This window comes from Podarcis muralis, chromosome 8 (genome assembly GCF_964188315.1).
Source record: "Podarcis muralis chromosome 8, rPodMur119.hap1.1, whole genome shotgun sequence".
In the NCBI taxonomy this organism is placed as follows: Eukaryota; Metazoa; Chordata; class Lepidosauria; order Squamata; family Lacertidae; genus Podarcis; species Podarcis muralis.
This window is the reverse complement of record NC_135662.1, coordinates 60,529,090-60,544,237: the sequence shown is the minus strand read 5'-3', so window position 1 is coordinate 60,544,237 and position 15,148 is coordinate 60,529,090. Positions and strand designations below refer to the sequence as shown.

The window sequence follows — 15,148 nt, the reverse complement described above, 5'->3', positions numbered from 1 at the left end:
TCTAGTGAAAGCAGTGGAGCATGGGACAATTGTTTATCCTATGGGAAAGAAATTGGGGGGAAACTTAAGACCCTGTTTATTCTGATGGGGAGTGGAGTAATTGATTGGCAAGAATCTTGCACTAAAAGACTCAATTCCTGACCCCTGACCCCTCTTCACAGAGGGGACAACAGGATAAGGGGTGAATGGCATTATCATGAAGAAAGTAAAACTAAAACTTTAAACAAGTTTGAAATTATCATCATCATCATCATCAGGTGAAGCGGGGTGGGAAGAGACATTTAGTCTGGATAAGATCAAAGCACCTCGATCTATTTAACTGAACAATAATCTGGGAACACTCAGAGCCAATTTTTCTTTCATTTCTGAATTCCAGAACTATTGTCACTGTGCAGACAAATGTATAAGAAAGGTGTGTGTGTGTGTGTGTGTGTGTGTGTGTGTGTGTGTGTGTGAGAGAGAGAGAGAGAGAGAGAGAGAGAGAGAGAGAGAGAGAGAGAGAGAGAGAGATCTTTTCATAATAAAAGTGTTCCTAGCCAATGTGGATTATATTCTTAAAGTCTCACGCACTTGGTTCCTGCATTGCTTGTAAATATACTGATATGATTGCAGAAAACTGCATGTGAGCACAAACCTTGCAGCACCCACAAATCAGTAAACTTTCCACCCTCAAGCAATTTAGTGATGAAAATGGGGGCACTATCAGATGAGGCCAGAGTGGGGAGAGCAATGATTGAGAAGGTGGAGCATGGAAAGATCAGTAGATAAAAAGCAGATGGACGAAGTCAAAAACATGCACAGGTCAATAAATGAATTCCTACTAGAAATTTATTCCTAATGACCCCATTATACAGTGTGTCATTTGCCTGGGGTTAGGCTACCAGATAGTGACCAAACTTTTAAACACTCGTCCCATTAGACATCTTTAGGTACTAGGAAAAAATATTCCTCTCCAACCAGGCCTTTGGCTGATTAACATTCCATGTCCTTTTAAGTGTTTGTGGGAGGGGTGGGTGGTTTATGGGTGTTTTATTCTTATTGTGCATTTTGTGTTTTTATTTTGTATTTTTATGCTGTGAACCACCCTGAGATCTTTGGATAAAGGGCGGTCTACAATTTAAATAAATAAATCTGCTGATGCAAATACAAAAATTAATGAATTCAATTAGTTCTGTATGTTAAGCAACTCTGTATATTCATTAATTAAATACATAAATGGTGTCCAGCTCCCAGAAGAACAGAAACTGGCTGCAATTACTAAAACTAAATTTAAAATAAATACTTGAAGAGACCACTCTGACTATGCACAGAGGTACTCTTATTATTACATATATCCAAGGACTGAATTCTTGATTCAAGAGGTTTGAAACTTAGAGCTATCAAAGGCTTAGGGTCAATCAATAATCCTATTTAACTACATAATTAGCCAATTATTACTACACCGTATTTTAATGCAGATTAAAGTTTGAGTCTTCTGTTTGAATACCAGTTTTTCTCTGCTACCTACCAAAGGCTGATGATTTATTGTGGCGAAAATCATCAAAAGCAAATCCTGAATCAAATAACTATAGGCAGGCTGCCTATCTGAAGATTTGAGTAGCTGAAAGGTGTAAAGATGTATTACTATTGAGAGGAAGAGACTGCTTCGTGCTGTTAAATGCACACCTCGTTCCTTTTGAATATGGGAAATTTTGAGGCATTTTTGAACTTCAAATATTGCCCATTTGGGGTGGGGTGGGGGAGAGAATTAGGATTATGTAGTGTGGGTTCAGCTTCCCCCTTTTTTTTGCCCTGTACATATCACACAGACAAACTGAGGCCATGAAGCAAGCAGGAGCCCATTCCTCTCCTCCTGGATTGCATTTTCAAGGAGCCTTTTCATGATCACATCAGTAAACATGTAGTTTGCTTTGGAATGTGCTTATTCAGCTTTGTTTAACCTGTGCCCAAAATGAATGCAGCTTAAGAGAGACCCTAGTGTTACTAAGGAGGCTATTATTATGGCCTTTTGGGGACAGGAATGGGGAGTGGATGGGCTTGAGAAATTCTTTGTGTACAGTTCTGTTGGATACAATGCTTTAAGCTGCATGACCTTTCAGAGGTTAAGCAAGGTAGGAGGGCCGTCCAAGTTTTAGGGCAGTTGGGCTGTCAAATAAGCACAGATTTAAACTGTTAACATCCTTGGAAATCAAAGTGCTTAATATAGTTTTAATGTTCATTTGAACAGTAACTAATGAGGCTTAACTTAATGTCCTATTTTACAGAGGATAGCACTCTATCTGGTCCAAACCCAGTTTAATGTAAGAAAAACGAGCAGTCGCATTGAAGTTACTCATCAACAGTTAGCACTTGTTAGTCTGTGCAGCCAGATAGGTCACCTGATCATAGTCTTTCTCACTATGGGGAGATGAGTTTTATTACTATTTAAATTATAGTGATTACTTCTAAATTTGCATCTATAAATATACATTTACATCTAGCATATGCAAATGTTACGCAAAACACTCCAGCCATTCTGCCTTGGTAAGTCTGAGCCTGGCAAGAAAGAGTCACTGAATGGCAAGGTTACTGAATGAGGCGCCTTCTGAAACCAGGCCTCAACTTCAAGGAGGTTTGGCCTGATTTGGAAAGGACCTGGGGAAAGGAACTCTTCAGTTTGCCTTTCTGAACCCCAGCAACCCACGATTCAGCACTACTGTCTGCTTATGGGTTTTTTTGCGACCTGCCTCCTTTGCTCAATTTACACTCCTCTGTTCCATTTTGGAACGGTTTTATGTTTATTTTATATTATTTTATATTTATATTTATTTGTTTTAAAGTTATGTTTGTTGTAACCCAACCTGGACCTCATAGTGAAAGACAGGTAATAATACATTTTATAAATGAATGAATGAATATTGTAGCTCATATTTGCCCCAATTTTTACAAGTCTTGGACAAGAATTTAACCACTACCATTATCTAGGAGGAACCTGATTCTGCACTGGAGCTTTTGTCTCTACCCTTCTGCTTTACACTAAGAAGGGATGGTGAGGGACTTCTGCATTTGGCTTCAACAGAAGAAATGGTGTTGTCACAGGGGAACTTCCTCTTCTCCATGCAGCCCTTGTTCTACCCAGTGTCAAACAGTCTAGTCCAAATGTGGGGAACTCTTGCCCCCCCATGCCAATAACTAGGGATAATTGGAGTTGTAGTTCAGTAACATCTGGAGGCCAAAGATTTCTCACTCTAGATTGTAACATGTGATTATGTTAAAACAAATCTTATATAAGAACAACAAACACTAAAAAAAACAAAAAACTTTACTATGATATATTAACAAACTCTGCTATCTCTTTTTAGGACAAAGTATCTTAGTACATTTTTTTTTAAAAAAAGACTGGAAAAAACCATGCTGCTTTCTGGCTGTCATTGTGTTCTTTAAAAATGCTATTTTAAAAATGAGTCTAACATACTTTTGGGGCTATTTTTAAAGTTAAAGTAAGCATGCAAACGTACCCAAATAAAAAAAGTGCTTCAGTGTAAATTAAATAATCCATTTTAAAGATTGATTTTCTAGAAGTGATGTGCTCGGAATTCCCCACCCATTTGGCTACATCCTGTTCATTATTATGGTTAGAAAACACACACACACACACACACACACACACACACACACACACACACACACAGTTCTATATTCCCTGAAGTGTTGAAAGTCAATTGTAATTCTTCATGTAGTTTACAGAGGAAGAGCAGTGGCTGGGTAGCACTAGCTGCCATTCTCAAAACATCCTCTATCTGTGTGATACACAACTCAGGAAAAACAGCACTCTTTGGGGTTAACCAACTGAATGAAAATGTATCTGGAAGTTCTATTCTATTCTTCTATTCTATTCTGTTCTATTCTATTCTATTCTATTCTATTCTATTCTATTCTATTCTATTCTATTCTATTCTATTCTATTCTGATAAGAGGGGATCCAGTTGCTATTTAGCTAGTACAGTAAAGGAAGATTTAGGTGTGTCTACCATCAACTATAATCCCACTCCTAGCAAAAGGTCTTGATCAACTATGCAGTAGGAGAGACTATGGGATGGATTCTAGACTTAGTCATGCTTCAAGTAGACCCACTGAAATCATGGAACATAAATGACCAACTAAAGTTGGTCCAACCCCATACCTATAGGGCATGTTTATGCTTATTTTGGAGGGTTGTACACTTAGCTAACTAAACTCTGTGTAAAAAAGCAGCTTTAGCAGCAAGAAAATTGTAAGTTTTAGTGCTTTAACCCCAACATTTAGATCTTTCTCTGCTCCAACTAAAAAAGTTCCAAATATGTATTTGCCCTCAAAAACAGATTTAGAGTCCCCATGGGTTTTTAATCTTTATTTTAAAGATGCCTTTTGGAGGTATCATAATTTAACCTCTGTGCCTCCAATACATGTTGAGAATCTCACATTTGGGATGGAGTCAGTGAAAGATCAATGTGGAACAGGGGCAATCCGTAGCAGGAGGGAAGTTAAAAAACCTCAACCTTGCACATCTCCACTCAAAATTCCTTGAGTGGCTGTTCTTTTCTTAGGAAATGCAGCTGTCAGGATTTTGTTTCACGGATACGCACATGACATGGAATTCTGTCCTCAGCCATCGGACAGAATTTAAAGGCTGAGAGGAAATTTTGGGCAAAATCCATCAAATTATTTGCAAAAACATTCTATGAGATAATACAGTGATACTTCTGGTTGCGAACAGGATCCGTTCCGGAGGCCTGTTCACAACATGAAAAGCCCACAGCCTGAAGCGCCGTATCTGCGCAGGTGCACAGCGTGATTTGGCACTTGTGCACATGCATGAAGCACGATTTAGCGCTTCTGCGCATGTGTGAGCAGCGAAACTCGGAAGTAACCCTTTCCCGTACTTCCGGGTCGCCGCGGGACGCAACCTGAAAAAATGTAACATGAAGCAAACGTTACATGAGGTATGACTGTACTGCTTCCAAGTCAGAAGCAGAGAAGGTGCCCTCTGCAGTGAGGAATATGGATTTTCCCCACCTTCTTCCTCTTCCCTGTCCCCAACTTTCCCTTCTTCCAAAATGCTCTTTTCGAGCACTTTTGGAACTATGTAATGGGGAAGAAATGAGTATCTGGAGTGTAAATCTTAAAAGTTCATTCCCCCCCCCCCCCTACATTGGTATGCTGGGATAGGGGACACACTTACCTCGAAGGCAGAGAAATGTAAGGAAATCTTCTGTCTTGGGCTTCCTTTTGGAGAGGTCAGAAATCTGTGTAGCTGGAGGGGGCAATAATGGCTCCACTATCTTTATTGGAGTTGTGCTGGGACTGTTTGGCTGAGACTGAGCAAACTTTCTTTGTGCTTGCAGCCTTGGCCTAAGAAAAACAGAGGAAAACAAATGCAATTAGGAAGGAAAGACAGCTGAAGAGAAGCAAAAAATTAAGTCAATGTGAAGGGCAAGATTTTAAGCTAATGCCAATATAGCCGTCTCATAAACATGCCAATTCTGTATATTTTTGAGCACTGTAATTGGTTATAAATCTCACAGAAATATCAGGTTGCTTTAAAGAACCCCCCCCCCCCCAATAAAACAGCTTCTACAATAACCAAGGGAGGTTTCATTAGGAGAACGAGAATTAAAACTGCAAATAAACAGCAATTTTTAATACTTTTTGAATATCCCACCCATTTTTATATGGAGAAGATATAAAACTCATAATTTTTTAATACTTGGAAACAAATGAAAAAAAGTCAGAAGGATGAGAAATATTAGGCAAAAATAGTTATATATATTTAAAAAGTAAACTTTCTTATGATGATAATAATAATAATAATAATAATAATAATAATAATAATAATACTATGGCATGGGCTTTTCCATTTTTTTAGCAATACCAGCACTGTCTTTCACTGAATAGGCAATTGATTCATAAACTCCTTTGAGAGCCCCTTCAATTTTTTTCTTTGTACTCTGAGACAATGGGCACGTACAAAATTCATGAGCTGCACATTATATTTGCACTGTGAACATATGCTCTTTTAGGCTCTTGTCCCTTTCAAATACACATGAGCAGCGAGAAGAAGAAGAAAAGAATCACACCTCTCTTAACAAGACAAGCTGCTCAAAGCACATGGTTGTATCTTCTATAATTCCATGTGGCTGCATTCTGTGAAAGTGTGGCATCATCTGAAATGCAGAGACCACTCTGGAAGGGCATACAACATGGTTTCTTTCCATACCACATCATTCAGGCATACTGAATGCACTGCCTATTTGAACATTACCAGAGCGGCAAGGATATGGCCACATGGAAGCAGCAACTATGTCACTCAAGTAACGCAAGAACCGTTCCTATCTATGACAGTGACACAGAACCTTCACAGTGGGGCAATCTTGTTAAGTTCCCAGGAAGACAGTTCATTAATGACGGATAAATACTGCCATGCATTTGAACTGATCCAAAATATGAATAATTAGATCCTGGTAGAAACACGGGTAATTTGGCGATGTCCTCTGTGCCACCTTTGGCCCACAGAAGACCTTCCTTCAAACTAGATTCCCTTTACAGCTCACCCAATTCAATTGGATTATGTGTCCCTGCTTAGCTACAGGATGACTGCAGAGTCTACGCTCCTCGACTAGCTAACGCCTTTGGTTTTGTAAGAGTTGCGGCATCTCTGAAACCAATGCCAAGTTCATGTCATTTCAACAGCCGAAAATGAACACTCTGCTGGTTTCCCGCCAAGCTGCTGTCATTTGCATAAACACTCCCAGATTGTCCCTTCATACACCCTTAGTGAGAATTAACACGTGCTTGTTCACATTTTTTCCCTTCCCATAATACTGCATTTTATATCAAGCATCAACCACAGTTCTCCACAGCATAACCAATTTTCTCACAAGTACACATGCAAGGTTCCCCTGGCACAGGAGGATAAAGGCCAGGAAGGGTAGGGGGGAAATGAAAGGTTCTTAGGGCACAAAATATGTCCTAGCTGTTTCCCATTTAAGACATAATGTTTTGTGTTCCCTCCCCACAAACATCTGGAGATTAAGCAGATGATGAATCTGGGAAGGTTATGGTTTGTGCTTTTGGTTTTGTGCTAGAGAGACCTAAGAATCACAGAGGTGAAACACTGGCTATTGAGAAAGACAAGAGGCAAAAAGGGAAGGGGCAAAAGCTTCAATCCCACCAGGAATATTAGTGCTCACGGTGATGGAGCCGGAGAGGTCTGGGTACAGGGCAAAGCAAATAGGCAATGTCAGGACTAGTCAAACTTCAAGCAAGAGGGTGTTCCATGATCAGAGCACCACCACTGAGAAGGCCTGATCTTATGTCACCACCTGATTAATTTCCCATTAAGGATCAGAACAGGCTCGTACAAGGAGAGGTATTTCTTCATTTTTACCCTCCTTTCCTCATAAGAAGCCCAAGGGGGCTGCAAACATAAAATTCAAAGTATCAATTACAAAAACATTAACACTCTAAAAAGGAAAACAGCAGCAGAAAAAGGTCTCCATTTCCAAATAAGCCTATGAAAACAAATACAATGAAACAGCCATCTAAAAACAAAAGCCTGCTGAAAAAGGAAGGTTTTTACTAGCTTGTAAGGTAAAGGTAAAGGTAAAGGGACGCGGGTGGCGCTCTGGGTAAAACCTCAGTACCTAGGACTTGCCGATCATCAGGTCGGCGGTTCGAATCCCCGCGGCGGGGTGCGCTCCTGTTGCTCGGTCCCAGCGCCTGCCAACCTAGCAGTTCGAAAGCACCCCCGGGTGCAAGTAGATAAATAGGGACCGCTTACTAGCGGGAAGGTAAACGGCGTTTCCGTGTGCTGCGCTGGCACGCAAGATGCAGCTTGTCACGCTGGCCACGTGACCCGGAAGTGTCTCCGGACAGCGCTGGCCCCCGGCCTCTTAAGTGAGATGGGCGCACAACCCTAGAGTTGGACACGACTGGCCCGTACGGGTAGGGGTACCTTTACCTTTACCTTTAAGGTAAAGGTAAAGGGACCCCTGACCATTACGTCCAGTCGTGACCGTTTCTGGGGTTGCGGCGCTCATCTCGCTTTATTGGCAGAGGGAGTCAGAGTAAAGCTTCCAGGTCATGTGGCCAGCATGACTAAGCCACTTCTGGCAAACCAGAGCAGCGCACGGAAACGCTGTTTACCTTCCCGCCGGAGTGGTACCTATTTATCTACTTGCACTTTGACGTGCTTTCGAACTGCTGAGGCAACATTCCTCTGGCAGTTCCAGAACTTAGGCACAGCTACAGAAAAGGCTCCTCATTGGTCCCATCCAAGAATATTTCAGGGAATGCTGGCTGGGAGGCTCATAACGCAGAAAGTGGGCATTCAGATACCTCGGACCTAAACCGAACCACACCTTTTCCCAAGGCCACACTGCTCATCATCCCTGCTCTGTGCCCCCCCCCCCCCCCCCCGGCTACTGACTTGCTGACATGTATCCTTGAACTAGGATAATACCTCTTGGTTGTCTGTGTGGAGATGTGTGAAGGAGGGTGTAGACATGCTTCACTTTCGTGCCTGGAATGTAGCCTATGTTAAAAGGGTACGAATTACATCTGCTGCTAACCCACATTTTGCCTCTGGCACCACCTACCCACTGGCATGCAGGCCTCCCCCCCCCCAGGTTGTTTTTGGATTTTGAAGGTCTGTGGACTATCAATAAATTTCTGTTGAAAGCAGCAGGTAGCAATGAAGCAGGAGTATAATAATTTCAGGAGAATTTAATGATTAGGAAAGTATGCAAAAATACAGAAATTAAGAACTCAAAATGGTACTGAAAATAAATTTTAATAATACCTTTTCCAGAGGCACTTAAACAATAACCATCATATAAACAAACCATAATAGTCTTTATTATATATGGTCAGTAATTATTAAACAATTCCATTTTTTTTAAAAAAAACTTTATACTGCACAAATCGTACCTTTAAACAGTAATCCTACACCTCTACTAAGCATAATATAAACCAATTAATGTCATCTAGCATACTAGTTTCTCATCACAGAACCAAAACTCTGAAAAATCCTCATTATAAAATCACCTACATTATAATTATGTATCCCTTTAAATCAATAAATCCTTGGAGAAATGAAAGTGGGGCCGTGAAATTATGAAAATAGAAAATCCTTTCCTTAAACATTTGCTTTCTGAATGATTGAGAGACACAGCCTAGTTTATGGAAAGTGTTATGAACATATTAAAAATATAAACCAATGTTTTCAAGAAGTCAGATTCAACGCCAGAGTCAAGATCCTATGCAGACGGAAAATATGGACAGCCTTTGCAACAGTCTGGAATTATCAAGACAATATGATTTAAAATAGATGATCTAATTCAGCCAATATATATTCTGCACAGGAGGTTAGCTTGGATGATTAAAATGGCCTCTTTGGTGGCCTTCGGACTATGAAATTATATCAGGCTGCAGGATCAGCTCTGCTCTCGTACCATGAAGATATTTATAGCGTATAACAACATAAATGGTTTAGTCACTAGCGGGCACCCATACGCCGGAGTAGCACACAGCTTCTGCTGACTACAGTGCAGAAACTGACCAGCATCCACACCTACATATACACAGGATGTAGAAAGGTGGCAGCCATCTAGCAATGCAGTTCAAAGGGTCAGGACGTAAGTGGTTAGTAATGGAGCTTAGGCAGAGTTTCAATCTCCTAGTAAAGACCCCAGTAGCTGCTTTGTCATTTGACAGTTAGGCTATATTGTGTTGTTTCTAAGTGTGGCTGTGTGAAAGCTATTTTTCAATTTGGATTGAGTATACCCACAAACATTTAGTAATTTTTACCACTCTCTCCAACCTTGTACCACAGAATAGCTTAAAACACAATGGTTGCTTGCAATGAACTATAAAACTATTCTAAGAAGTAGCTGAAGAGTCTGCTACCTGCTTTCTTTTCATTTCTTCCAGTAATGTTTTCCCTTTATTATCATCAACAACAGACAGACAACATTAATACAGACAACAGACAGAAGCAGGGAATCAAAAAAGGCTGTCTGTTGAGGATGGAATCATGATGATTGTCCATAATGGAAAGTAAAGATACTCCTCTTAACACTCTGTAGTCCACCGCCTAGTCACTGAAAGCTGAGCCTGGTTCTGTCTGCACAAATCAATCCTGGGTTCCGTTTCTGGGTTGCATTCAGTGTGATAAAACATTCAGAATGTGCTTTTATACTGCTGAATTGTAACTCATGTCAGCCACAAAGGTGATGGCAAATAGCAGCCTGATCAACCACCACACCCCACAACACACCACTGATCAACCAAAGTTTTAGCAGAGGCCTTCACTGTGGCAGAAATAACAGAACTTGCAAGTTTAATAATATTGTTTAAAGCAGGGGTGATGAACCTGTGGCCCTCCCGGTGCTGTTGGACTCCAATGGGTCCAACTCCAATCAGCCTGGCTAGCATAGCCAATGGGTCAGGGATGATGGATGTTGTAATCCAACAACACCTGGAAGGCCACAGTTTGCACCCATGGTTGTTGTTGTTTAGTCGTGTCTGACTCTTTGTGACCCCATGGACCAGAGCACGCCAGGCACTCCTGTCTTCTACTGCCTCCCGCAGTTTGGTCAAACTCATGTTAGTAGCTTTGAGAACATTGTCCAACCATCTCATCCTCTGTCATCCCCCATCTCCTTGTGCCATCAATCTTTCCCAACATCAGGGTCTTTTCCAGGGAGTCTTTTCATGAGGTAGCCAAAGTATTGGAGCCTCAGCTTCAGGATCTGTCCTTCCAGTGAGCACTCAGGGCTGATTTCCTTAAGAATGGATAGGTTTGATCTTCTTGCAGTCCATGGGACTCTCAAGAGTCTCCTCCAGCACCATAATTCAAAAGCATCAATTCTTCGGCGATCAGCCTTCTTTATGGTCCAGCTCTCACTTCCATACATCACTGCTGGGAAAACCATAGCTTTAACTATACGGACCTTTGTCGGCAAGGTGATGTCTGCTTTTTAAAGATGCTGCCTAGTTTTGTCATCGCTTTTCTCCCAAGAAGCAGGAGTCTTTTAATTCTGTGACTGCACCCATGGGAGATGGAAACAAATTGTTTAGCCTGATAGAAATACCATATTACAACTTACAACAACAACAACAACAAACTTTATTATGGTCCAGAGACCAACAAAACATTACAAATCAATACAGAGTTCATACAGCCTACCTCCAGGTTAATCAAGCACTTTGTTTGGACTATAGGGCTCATTTGTTCTTGCAACCACCGATAAAAACTTTGCCACTGCCAACGTTCTGGCTTTTGTCCGGTCTTCCAGTAGGAACCTGACATAGTGAGCCTCTGACTTTCCCGGGAAAGGCACCAGCAAGGGTAGTATCAGTTCAGCCCTGGCCTGCTCATACTTCGCACAATGTAACAAAATATGATTTACGCCTTTGGCAGATCCAGAATTTCACCACCCTCTATCCCAACTGGAACCTGACCAGCCAATGCCAAGTGACGACCCTCCCAAGGGAAATGGGACACATAGAAAGCCAGAGACAGATTTAATTATCTTTGACGAAGACCTCCCGATGGCACCAGCAATTCAAATAACACCGTCGATGCCAGGAAATCGGGAAAATGCTGCAAATCAACCCCGAGAACAACAACACAGTGCATATCCTAAGAACGGTTGCATCATTACCGAACCAGTGGGAGAGCTGATAACAATTTCCCCACCACAATGAAGCCAAGCCAGTTATGGAACGAGCAGCTTTAACATTATCTCATGGAACATAGCGGGTTGGGCTAACAAACTTGGGGACGAGCCATTTCGTGAATATATAACGGGTTTTGACATAATAATGCTGCAGGAAACTTGGGCAACTGATAACATAGCTCTCGACGGTTACGACGTCTATGAAATCAAGGCCTCTAAACCGCTTGGAAGGGGACGACCGAGGGGGGGCCTAGTAACTCTGGTTTCCACTCAATTGGCGTCACAAGTTATTGAGTGCTCAGTTTTCGAGCAGCTGGCACTGGGGATCATCTTGCATATGGAATCCAAGAGTATTATTCTTGTTTCAAAACAAAAAAAAATTCCTTCCAGTAGCACCTTAAAGACCAACTAAGTTAGTTCTTGGTATGAGCTTTCGTGTGCATGCACACTTCTTCAGAGTGTATCTGAAGAAGTGTGCATGCACACGAAAGCTCATACCAAGAACTAACTTAGTTGGTCTTTAAGGTGCTACTGGAAGGAATTTTTTTTGTTTTGACTATGGCAGACCAACACGGCTACCCATCTGTATTCTTGTTTCAGCGTATATTCCACCATATACAGTGCAAACACAGATAGAGAGCACGTGGCGTAAATTCCATAGTTTCCTTTATTCCCTACAAATTAGGTACCCTGGCTCGCCATTTTACCTAATGGGAGATATGAATGCCAGAATAGGCTCAAATGATAGAAATACAAGACCTGAAATTTAGTCTGGTAAATGGCACATTGTGAAACATGTGCATGATGGGAGGCAGTAAAAGAGAAGGGGGGAAAGCAAGGAGAGAACCTACTGTGAAAAATGACTTTATTGAATTTTGTTTCACTTAATTACTCTAACACCAGTTGAGACACAGCATCAGGTTTCAACTGAAGTACCCACAGTTGTCTGAGAAGCCTGCCCACTTTAAACAGTTTCATCTTAACCTGGGGAAGCTAAATATAACTGAAGTCAGAATTGCTATAGCTATGCTAACCACTATACCACCTCTCTCACCACCAAGGAAATACATCAAGCGAATAGTAAGAGAACCCATGCAAGTGATGCTGACACAAAACCCCACACATACACTAAGCAGAAGAATAGAAGCATTACCATCCCATCCCACCCACCGTTCCCCCTCCCCCTCTTCCCCCTCTTTTCTTCCCAGCCTAATACTGCATGCGACACTAATGTCTCACAACAAATGAAACTGATCTGTAGAAAACACAACTTGAAAAAAGAGACAATGAAAGTATTTTTGTAAACTAAGAAATCTTTAATAAAAAGAATTGCTATAGCTTTACTATGTTCCCGAAACATCATCATGGAAATCTCAACCACTTACTGAGTTAGTATGACTGAAACTGTCTTTACTATTGATTGAAAAAATAGTCTTTACTATTATTTGTTTTCCCCAATTCTGTCTGTCTGTTTGTTTATTATTCATTATTAGATTAATTCATCTATGTTCAGTGATGTTACTTTTTATTTTTCTAATAGAATATTGTACAAATGGAATGTGTGCCTAGGCGCATGTGTGCGCGCGCACATGTGTGCACACACACACAAACGATGTCAATGATAAACAATAACATAAAACTGAATTTAAAAATGGAAGTTTCAACATTCTAAATGAGAATGTAAACATACAATCCATTCGGAATGTATCCAAACGATCGATTCCAAGTGTACTCCAAAGTATCTGATCTTAAACTTGGCATGACAGTCCCACAAGCCCCGATTTAAAAAGCAACCATGTGAAATACAGCCTACAAGTAATGGATGCAAGGAGGGGCAATGTGCCATCAGGGACAAGGGAGAATAACTGTCTTCCTCCCTTCCCCTTTCCCCCTTTATTCCCAAAGGTTTCCATGGAGGTGCACTCCAGCATATGAAAGGGGGAATGCTAAGCCTACAAAAGAGGGGAAATTGCTTGGGAGCAGAAACGGGCTGACCTTGGCCTATCAGAATGGTCTGCATCTGGAGGCTGATAGTGGCAGATAATTTCCTGATGTTTCTTGGGGGTTTCCCATCTGATATGACCTGTGGGCCTGTTGGTAACCTGCTTGACCTCTGGAATTTGGATGTGACCTGGACAATTAACTCAATTACTCTTAAGACATCCTTCGCCTGTCTTGTAGCAAGGGACCCTCTCCTTGATTTTTTGAGGAGCTGGCTGAACTTAAGCTGGGAGATGGCTAAAGTGCAAATGGCAGAAGACTCAAAGAGACCTAATTCAATCAAACACAGGTTACAGTCCATCTCGTTGGTGGTGGATGGCAGTGAATGGTTCATACTTTTCTGCTATGATTATTCTGCTCAGCATAGGTGGTAGAGCATTTTCAGGAAGGGATATCAGGTGAAATCATATAAGGGCACTAGTCAGGCACTAGGTGCAAGTCAACTGTTGTCCTGCTCTTAGCCTACCTAAGAGCAGGTCTTGGGTGGGGCCATGAAATAGAGTCCAAAAATGCCAATGGGTCCAGAATGTGGGAGCTAGACTGCTATCTGGAGCTAACATTTTATGCTAGTTTTGTGTCAGCTGTGGCTGCCTATCCCTTTGTTTCCATGTTCGATTTGAGGCACTGGCTTTGGTCTTCCAAAGTCTAAATGTTCTGGGCCCAGGTTATCTCAGGAATCACCTCCATCCACCTCTCTTTAAGAACTTTGCTCAGTTTCTGCGACCTACTCATCGATCCGCCAGTTACAGAGTTATGCTTGGTACAAAACAAGAAAGAGAAAGCGAAGCTCTTGGATTGTGGGAACCAAATTATGAAATTATCTCCCCAGAAAGGTATTTTTGCTCCCTGACACAGTTTTGTTTAAGTGGGCATTTTTAAATTGAAACCTTGTAAGACTCATTTTATTGCTACTGTCTGTTCGTCATAGTTTTAAACAGCTGGTATTCCACTGCCATTTTACATTATTCTGTTCTTAGATGGTTTTTAGTTGGTAGATGTAAACCGCCTTGTGCCTGCTTGCCAGAGAAAGGTGGGATAAAATAATGTTGTTTTAATTTTTTAAAATTTATATATATAAAATAGGCATGTTGCAAACCCCATTACTAAAAAGCAGAGTTTTTTTACAGCCAGAACTCAGTTACAGCACATCTCAGGTGGGTGCCATTGCCATTCTTAGAGAATGAGGGAAGTGTTCATGGTGAGTTCCAGCACCTCTTTTTCTAGAAAAACAGCACGGCTAAAAAGCATAAACAGAAGCACAGACAAACACCAGGGCTGGGTTTCCACAAGAGAATTTCCATCCTTTCTATTATGCCTGCTTTCAATTTCAGCAAGCACAGATAAATCTTGTCATGTATCAGCTCTCCAAAATACACACATATGAATGTGCACACGCACACACACACCCCAAGTCTGCCAGAGATCAACAATAACAGCAATGCTGTCTA

General features: G+C 41.3%; 1 protein-coding gene across 1 annotated transcript in view; it reads right to left on the bottom strand.

Moving 5' to 3' along the window:
- JARID2 (jumonji and AT-rich interaction domain containing 2) overlaps positions 1-15,148 on the bottom strand; it is a 190,905-nt gene that overhangs the window by 44,704 nt on the left and 131,053 nt on the right. Inside the window, exon 4 of the mRNA XM_028737640.2 lies at positions 5,201-5,370. The gene's annotated coding sequence lies outside the window, so the exon portion shown is untranslated. The remainder of the gene's footprint in view (positions 1-5,200; positions 5,371-15,148) is intronic.